A 9,286-nucleotide genomic window follows, 5' to 3' on the forward strand; every position below is an offset into this window, starting at 1 on the left:
CATAATCAGCATACCATGGAGTACTACGAGAAGTACTTATAACATTTAATTGTTCATCAGGAAAGTTATATTTAATAGGTAGTTGGTCATCAAGAATATTTTGTAACCTAGACAGTGTCTGCAATGGGGTTCTCAGTTCCCTTTCTATCAACAATATGCAAATCAAATTCTTGAAGCAAGAGGAACCCATCTAATAAGTCTAGGTTAGCATCTTTCTTTTCCATAAGATATTTAATAGCAACATGATCTGTTTGAATAGTTACTTTAGAATCATATAAAGATCTGAACTTATCACAAGCAAATATAAAACTGCTAAAAGCTCTTTTTCAGTAGTAGCATAATTTCTTTGAGCAATTGTCTAGAGTCTTACTAGCATAATGAATACATTTAATTCTTATCAACTCTTTGCCCTAGAACAGCACTTACAGCATAATCACTTAGCATCCAACACATAATCAAAGGGTAAATTCCAATAAGGTGGCCTGAACAACAGTGCAGAGACCTAATGCTTCTAAGTATTTCAAATGCTTCTACACATCATCATAAAGACAAAATGGTAATATCTTTTTTGCAATAATTAGTCAGAGGCTGAGAATTTTTTTGAGAAGTCCTTAATGAACCTCCTATAAATCCGGCATGACCAAGGAAACTTCTTATACCTTTGATGTCCTTGGGACATGGCATCTTTTCAATAGCATCAACCTTGGCTTTATCAACTTCAATACCTCTTTCAGAAACTTTGTGCCCCAAGACAATACCTTCATTAACCATAAAGTGGCACTTTTCCCAATTCAAGACAAGATTAGTTTCTTCACATCTCTGCAAAACTCGATCAAGATTGCTCAAGCAATCATCAAAAGAGGAACCATAGACGGAAAAGTCGTCCATGAAAACCTCACAAATCTTTTCAAAAAGTCAGAGAATATAGCCATCATGCATCTTTGAAAGGTAGCAGGTGCATTACATAAACCAAAAGGCATACGTCTATAAGCAAAAGTACCAAAAGGGCATGTAAAAGTAGTCTTTGATTGATCTTTAGCCGACACAGGTATTTGAGAGAAACCAGAATAACCATCTAGAAAGCAATATGTGTATGTTTGCATAATCTTTCTAGCATTTGATCAATAAAAGGTAAGGGGTAATGATCTTTCTTAGTAGCTTTATTTAATTTGCGGAAATCAATTACCATCCTATAACCTGTGATAATTCTTTGTGGAATCAATTCATCTTTATCATTAGGAACAACAGTAATACCTCCCTTCTTAGGGACACAATGGACAGACTTACCCACTCACTATCAGCAACGGGATAGATTATACCTGCCTCCAGAAGCTTTAGTATTTCTTTTCTTACCACTTCTTTCATTTTAGGATTCAGACGTCGTTGAGGATCACGAACTGGTTTGGCATCTGCTTCCAAATTTATTTTATGTTGACATAGAGTGGGACTAATGCCCTTAAGATCATCAAGAGTATATCCAATAGCAGCACGATGCTTCTTCAGAGTTTTCAATAATCTTTCTTCTTCATGCTCTGAAAGGTTAGCACTAATAATAACAGGATATATCTTCTTTTCATCAAGATAAGCATATTTAAGATTATCAGGCAAAGGTTTAAGCTCAAACACGGGATCACCCTTGGGTGGAGGAGGATCCCCTAAAATTTCAACAGGCAAATTGTGATGCAGAATAGGTTCCTGTTTAAAGAATACTTCATCTATTTCCCTTCTTTCATTCATGAACATATCATTTTCATGGTCTAGCAAATAGTGTTCTAAAGGATCACTAGGAGGTACGGCAATAGAAGCAAGACCAATAATTTCATCCTTACTAGGTAATTCTTCCTCACGATGTTGTTTACTAAATTTAGAGAAATTAAACTCATGAACCATATCATCCAAACCAACAGTAACAATATTCTTAGTGCAGTCTATGGTAGCATTGACAGTATTTAAGAAGGGTCTACCAAATATAATTGGACAAAAGCTATCTTGCGGAGAAGTAAGAACAAGAAAATCAGCAGGATATTTAGTTTTCCCACACAAGACTTCAACATCTCTAACAATTCCAATTGGTGCAATAGTATCTCTATTAGCAAGTTTAATAGTAACATCAATATCTTCTAACTCAACAGGTGCAATTTCATTCTTAATTTCTTTGTATAAGTCATGAGGTATAACACTAGCACTAGCACCCATATCACATAAGCCATGATAACAATGATCTCCTATTTTAACAGAAATAACAGGCACGCCTACCACAGGTCTATGTTTATCTTATCACAAGGTTTAGCAATTCTAGCAGTTTCACCTTCGAACTGAATAACATGCCCATCAATATTATCAGACAAGAGATCTTTAACAATAGCAATATTAGGTTCTACTTTAACTTGCTCAGGAGGTGTATAAGTTCTAATATTGCTTTTACGAACAACAGTTGAAGCTTTAGCATGATCCTTTATTCTAACAGGGAAAGGTGGTTTCTCAATATAAGAAGTAGGAACAATAGGATCATTATAAGTGACAGTCTTTTCTTCAACTTTAATAGGTGCAGCTACTTTTACTTCTATGGGAGGATGATATTTAAACCACTTCTCCTTAGGGAGATCAACATAAGTAGCAAAAGATTCACAGAAAGAAGCTACTATCTCAGAGTCAAGTCCATATTTAGTGCTAAACTTATGGAAAATATCGGTGTCCATAAAAGATTTAACACAATCAAACTTAGGTGTCATACCTGACTCCTTACCTTCGTCGAGGTCCCAATCTTCAGAGTTGTGTTTAATTCTATCCAATAAATTCCATCTGAATTCAATAGTCTTCATCATAAAAGAGCCAGCACAAGAAGTATCGAGCATGGTGCGATTGTTTTCAGAAAGCCGAGCATAAAAACTTTGCATAATTATTTCTCTTGAGAGCTCATGATTGGGGCATGAATATAACATTGATTTAAGCCTCCCCCAAGCTTGAGCGATGCTTTCTCCTTCGCGAGGCCAGAAATTATATATATAATTGCGATCACGATGAACAAGATGCATAGGGTAATACTTTTGATGAAATTCCAGCTTCAATCTTTTATAGTCCCATGAATCTCATATCATCACATAGCCTATACCATATCAATGCGTCTCCCTTCAAAGATAAAGGGAAGACCTTCTTCTTAGCAACATCATCGGGTATACCTGCAAGCTTAAATAATCCACAAACTTCATCCACATATATTAAGTGCTCATCAGGATGCTTTGTTCCATCTCCTGTAAAAGGATTAGCTAGCAGTTTTTCTATCATACCCGAAGGATAACTCATAAGGAATTTCATTTTCAATAGGTTCAGTAGGTTGAGGAGCAACTCTTTGCTCTACTGGACGGGGTGAAGATACCCCGAACAAGCCCCTCAGAGAATTACTTTCCATAGTAACAAGTGACAGTAAATTTCAGCACACTATATAAATTTTTCCTTACCAAATTCCACCTACCAAAGGCGCTACACTCCCCGGCAACGGCGCCAGAAAAGAGTCTTGATGACCCAAAGTATAGGGGATCTATCGTAGTCCTTTCGATAAGTAAGAGTGTCGAACCCAACGAGGAGCAGAAGGAAATGATAAGCGGTTTTCAGCAAGGTATTCTCTGCAAGTACTGAAATAAGTGGTAACAGATAGTTTTGTGATAGATAAATTGTAACGAGCAACAAGTAACAAAAGTAAATAAAGTGCAGCAAGGTGGCCCAATCCTTTTGTAGCAAAGGACAAGCCGGAACAAACTCTTATAATAGGAAAAGCGCTCCCGAGGACACATGGGAATATCGTCAAGCTAGTTTTCATCACGTTCATATGATTCGCGTTCGATACTTTGATAATTTGATATGTGGGTGGACCGGTGCTTGGGTGCTGTTCTTACTTGAACAAGCATCCACTTATGATTAACCTCTATTGCAAGCATCCGCAACTACAACAAAAGTATTAAGGTAAAGCTAACCATAGCATGAAACATGTGGATCCAAATCAGCCCCTTACGAAGCAACACATAAACTAGGGTTTAAGCTTCTGTCACTCTAGCAACCCATCATCTACTTATTACTCCCCAATGTCTTCCTCTAGGCCCAAATAATGGTGAAGTGTTATGTAGTCGACGTTCACATAACACCACTAGAGGCTAGACAACATACATCTTATCAAAATATCAAATGAATACCAAATTCAGATGACTACTCATAGCAAGACTTCTCCCTTGTCCTCAGGAACGAACATAATTACTCACAAAGCATATTCATGTTCATAATCACAGGGGTAATAATATGCATATAGGATCTGAACATATGATCCTCCACCAATTAAACCAACTAGCATCAACTACAAGGAGTAATCAACACTACTAGCAACCTACTAGCACCAATCCCGGACTTTGAGACAAGAATTGGATACAAGAGATGAACTAGGGTTTGGAGATGAGATGGTGCTGGTGAAGATGTTGATGGAGATTGCCCTCTCCCGATGAGAGGAGAGTTGGTGATGACGATGGTGATGATTTCCCCCTCCGGGAGGGATTTCCCCAGGCAGAACAGCTCTGCGGAGCTCTAGATTGGATCCGCCAAGGTTCCGCCTCGTGGTGGCAGAGTCTCATCCCGAAAAGTTCCTTCTTCTTTTTTTCTCATCGAAAGACCTCATATAGGAGAAGATGGGCATCGGAGAGCCACCAGGGGGCCCACGAGGTAGGGGGCGCGCCCTAGGGGGGGGCGCCCCCCACCCTCGTGAGAAGGGTGTGGGCCCCCTGGCCTTCATCTTTGGCGTGGATTTTTCTTTATTTCTTTTAAGACGTTCCGTGGAGTTTCAGGACTTTTGGAGTTGCGCATAATAGGTCTCTAATATTTGCTCCTTTTCCAGACCAGAATTCCAGCTGCCGGCATTCTCCCTCCTTGTGTAAACCTTGTAAAATAAGAGAGAATAGCCATAAGTATTGTGACATAAAGTGAAATAATAGTCCATAATGCGATAAATATCGATATAAAAGCATGATGCAAAATGGACGTATCACATACCCATAGAGAATGTTGGGTCTTCAAGCAGGCCGGTAAGCTAAAGGCCGAACACAAAGGGGAAGAGACACCAAGCGAAGACGAGGATGAACCTCGCCAGCTAAGCGCCGGAGGACGGAAAAAGTTCCCACCGGAGGTTAAAGCGGTAAACGTGATCGATGTGACAAGGAGGAGAAGCAATCATGCACTCTGGTACACACGCGCCATAGAGCCCGTCACCCCTCGGTCCAACCCCTGGCTGGCCTGCCCGATCACTTTTGATCGTAGGGATCACGATACACATATCCGGCGTGAAGGACTGATGTCCTTGGTGTTAGACCCAATAATAAATGGGTACCATTTCACAAGGGTCCTCATGGATGGCGGCAGTGATCTCAATCTGATATATCAAGACACAGTCCGACAAATGGGGATAGACCCGACACAAATAAGCCACAGTAATACTACCTTCAAGGGAGTAATACCAGGACAAGAGGCCCACTGTATGGGCTCTCTACTACTAGAGGTGGTATTCAGTTCTCCTGATAACTTCCGAAGTGAAACATTAACTTTCCACATTGCTCCATTCCGAAGTGATTTTCAAGCACTACTCGGAAGGGCGGCTTTCGCTCGTTTTAACGCAATACCGCATTATGCTTTTCTCAAGCTCAAGATGCCCAGTCCATGAGGCGTCATTACAGTTAGCGGAAATACCAACCGTCCTTCACATACGAAAGAGGACGCGGCGGCTCGCTCTAACAGCCGCACACTAGGCGGCCTCACCAACCAGAAAAATGGCAGGTCGTCAAGACCACAGACACGGTTAGACGAGTCCGGCGTTCCATCATACATGCATGAGATTGGTTTTCGAACCCTCATAAAATGATACCAGTGGCTTCCCGCGTATAATCAGGGCCAGCCCGGCTCAACTAGGCTTCTCTGGAATTCTGATAACTTATTCTTCTTTTCGGCACCTAAATTCTTTCCTTTTGTAGGTTGCAATCGTGCGACACCCATCCAGGACACGGCACAACGGAGACACAGGCGCAGACGTGCACCAGGGACCCGCCTGAAGGTTTCTTTTTAGATTAAGGCCCTACACAAACCTTTTTACTGTCTCTTGTTGCTCACATCCTCCGGATACTCCATACAACCGAGAAGGATGCCGGCGTTATTGGCATGTGGCCACGCCAGGATTTTGCATGTACCTGGACACATGGGGTTTCTTATAAAGGGAATTGTTTAGCCCGGTATCTGTTATAAAGACCAAACACCTTAGGGAGTGTTCGGCGTCGTGAGTTTGGCCCTATATGCACCAGCTCCGAATCATGTCTTTGTCAAATGTTGGTTTCCGGCTCCCACGTTTTGGTACCTTACATTCCGTTATATCGTCTAAGATAGCACTGGGAGAACTACTGCGATTGTGCCCTGGTTCATCCGGATGAGCACCTCGGTAGAGAAAGCCGAAAACTGACTGTCACGATATAGAGAGAGACTGGTCAACCACTCAATGACTAATCGGAATCTTTGGGATTCCTCCGCATTAAAGAAGGGTCGTTTCCCGGTCATGTACGTACGCGCACCATATTGGGCAGCCACTCGGCCTATGGCCGAACCCTGTGCCGCAATAGTGGTGGCCTCCATATCCGCCTAGTATGTTTTGACACGGGCTAGGGCCATCCGCGCACCTTCTATGCATGCTGATCTCTTTACAGCATCGATGCATGGCACAACTTCAAGGAATTGTTGCACTAAGCTAAAGTAGCTACTCGGCCTTGGCCCTCCTGGCCACAGGTGATCCACAACGGACCTCATGGCAAGTCCGGACAACCTATGGAGCTCGGCCCAACCGGTCAATCGCTCATTCAGCAGAAGAGGACGGACTGGAGCGTGAAACTGTGACCAGAACAGCTTCTCCACTTCAGGACCTTTCTGATCCTTGAAGTACTCGGCTACATCAGCAGCACTTGCAGCCAAATCCAAGTACTCCTCCGCAGAACTCCATAGCCGGTCCAGAGGAGCATACTTCGGATCTCCGAACTTAGTCCGCAACAAGAAGTGCTTCCCAGACACGATATCTGCAGCTTGATTCAGCTCCTCCTTCGTCGCTCTAATTTTGGAGCGGGCTTCCTTGGCAGCCACCCGGGCCTTCTCCAGGTCCGTCGCTTTTGCCCGGTCTTCTTCTTCAAGAAGCAGGTAACGGTCAGCAGCATCTTTTAATTCTACAGCCATCTTGGCTATTTTCTCCTTGCTCTCGCAATGCACGGCTTGTTCGGCCCTTAACTCTTCGAACGCCTTTAAAGCCGCTGCATTGCTACTCCTCGCTTGCTCCTTGGCTCGGGCAAGCTCCGCCCGAAGGGTCTCCACGGTGGCAGCTCCATCTGCAGTCACAACATATTAAAGATGCTGGCGTCATGCTCCTCTTACTATGTGACGATCACCAGAAAAATCACTCACCTTGCGCCTTGTCAAGCTGCTTGTTGACAAGCACGATATCGGCATCTGCCACATCTAGCTGCCGCTTTAGTTCGGCAAACCCATCAGTCCGGCTAGCCACCCGAGCTTCAGCCACCTGCACATAAAGGCGGTCTGGTTATTACCTGGGACAATGATCCTCTGTTTGCCGCCGTTCTTGACGACAACTAGAATCTCAGGGGCTACTATCTGCATGGGCATACCTAACGTATGCGGTACCGTTAAAGGCATACATTATTTCACATACCTCGAAGACTTTCAGCAGACTCATAAAAGCTTCATGCAAACCGCTTTCGGCGGATGAAATCCTTTCAATTATCGTACCCATTAGCGTACGATGTGCTTCCGAGACGATAGCTTGCCCCAGAAGATCCTTCAGCATGTCCGACCGCACACTGTACGGATCCTTGCTGTCGCTCTCCTCGGGAGCCGGATACTGGGGACGCTGTGCAGCCAATGGGTTATCTTCCGGCAATAGTGGATCTGGAGATACCCTTCGTGACGACACTTTAAGGTCGCCCGCTTCTTGAGTTGGGGAGTCCGGGGGAGGCGTTTCGCTCTCCATCATCTCCGGAAGAAGATCCCCTGAAGATGAACTCTGTCGAGAAGGGCTACGATCCGGACTACAATTTATAAGCATCGATTATTGTCTTCACAAGTAAGATATGAAATCTTCACTATTAAGTACTTTTTGACTACTTACAGCTTGGTAGAGGGCTGATCCCCGCACGGACATTGTGCGGCAAGAATACCCTCCGAGGTAGGACCCTCTGGCGGAGATTTCTTCTCCCGTTTGGAAACCTTAGTTTCCGGGTCTTCAGAGGTAGTCCTCTTCCTTCCTTGGGAAGGGAGAATGTCAGATTCTTCCCCTTGGTTATCCTCCCTCGCGGAGGCGCTCATTCCTTCAATTGGAATAGGTAGCGATGGAGGCCTGCTTTCGCCCTCTTTATTCCCCCTTCATATTCCTTTGAGGGCACTAGATGAGGTGCTGGCTCGAGCATCTTTTCCAGCACCAGATTATCCAAGCCTTCAGGAAGGGGGGCCGAACACCGGATCATCTTCGCCTTTGCTATCCAGTCCTCGTCAAAGAGCGATTCGTCAGAATGATGTCATGATAAACAAAAGGATAATGTGTTCGGCCTGGGGATTACTTACTTGCGCAGCGGGGCGGTTACATCTCAGGCCCACGTCCTCGGTGGTGTCTGGACACTCTATTTGGGGTCCAAAGAACAATTTGTAAATCTCCTCGTGCGTCATGCCGAGGAAATGCTGAATAGTGCGCGGTCCTTCCTTAGAGGGGGCCGGCGTTTGCAAGGCTGGACTTGACGAACCAGCATAACTTGAATTACCATAACCAGACTGAAATCTCCCTCAAAGAGATCTCGGATACAACTCTGCAGTATTGGCACGTCCTTGGCTAGACCCCAGCTCAGCCCCCTGCCGATCCATGACATCAGTTGTGGTGGGGGGGCCGAGCGATAGACAGGGGCAGCTACCCATTTGGCACTTCGGGGAGCTGTGATGTAGAACCACTCCCGCTGCCACAATCCGGACACCTCTGGAAAGGAACCCTTTGGCCATGGAGCGTCAGCAATTTTGCTTATTAAAGCACCTCCGCATGCTGCGTACTGCCCCTCAACCATCTTTCGGCTTCACATCGAAGGTCTTGAGCCATAGACCGTAGTGAGGGGCAATGCGAGGAAGGCCTCACATACGACAATGAATGATGAGATGTGAAGAAGGGAATCCGGGGCCAGATCATGAAAATCCAGCCCGTAATAGTACAATAGACCCCTTAACAAGG

The sequence above is a fragment of the Triticum urartu genome, chromosome 6 (assembly GCF_003073215.2).
Source record: "Triticum urartu cultivar G1812 chromosome 6, Tu2.1, whole genome shotgun sequence".
NCBI lineage: Eukaryota > Viridiplantae > Streptophyta > Magnoliopsida > Poales > Poaceae > Triticum > Triticum urartu.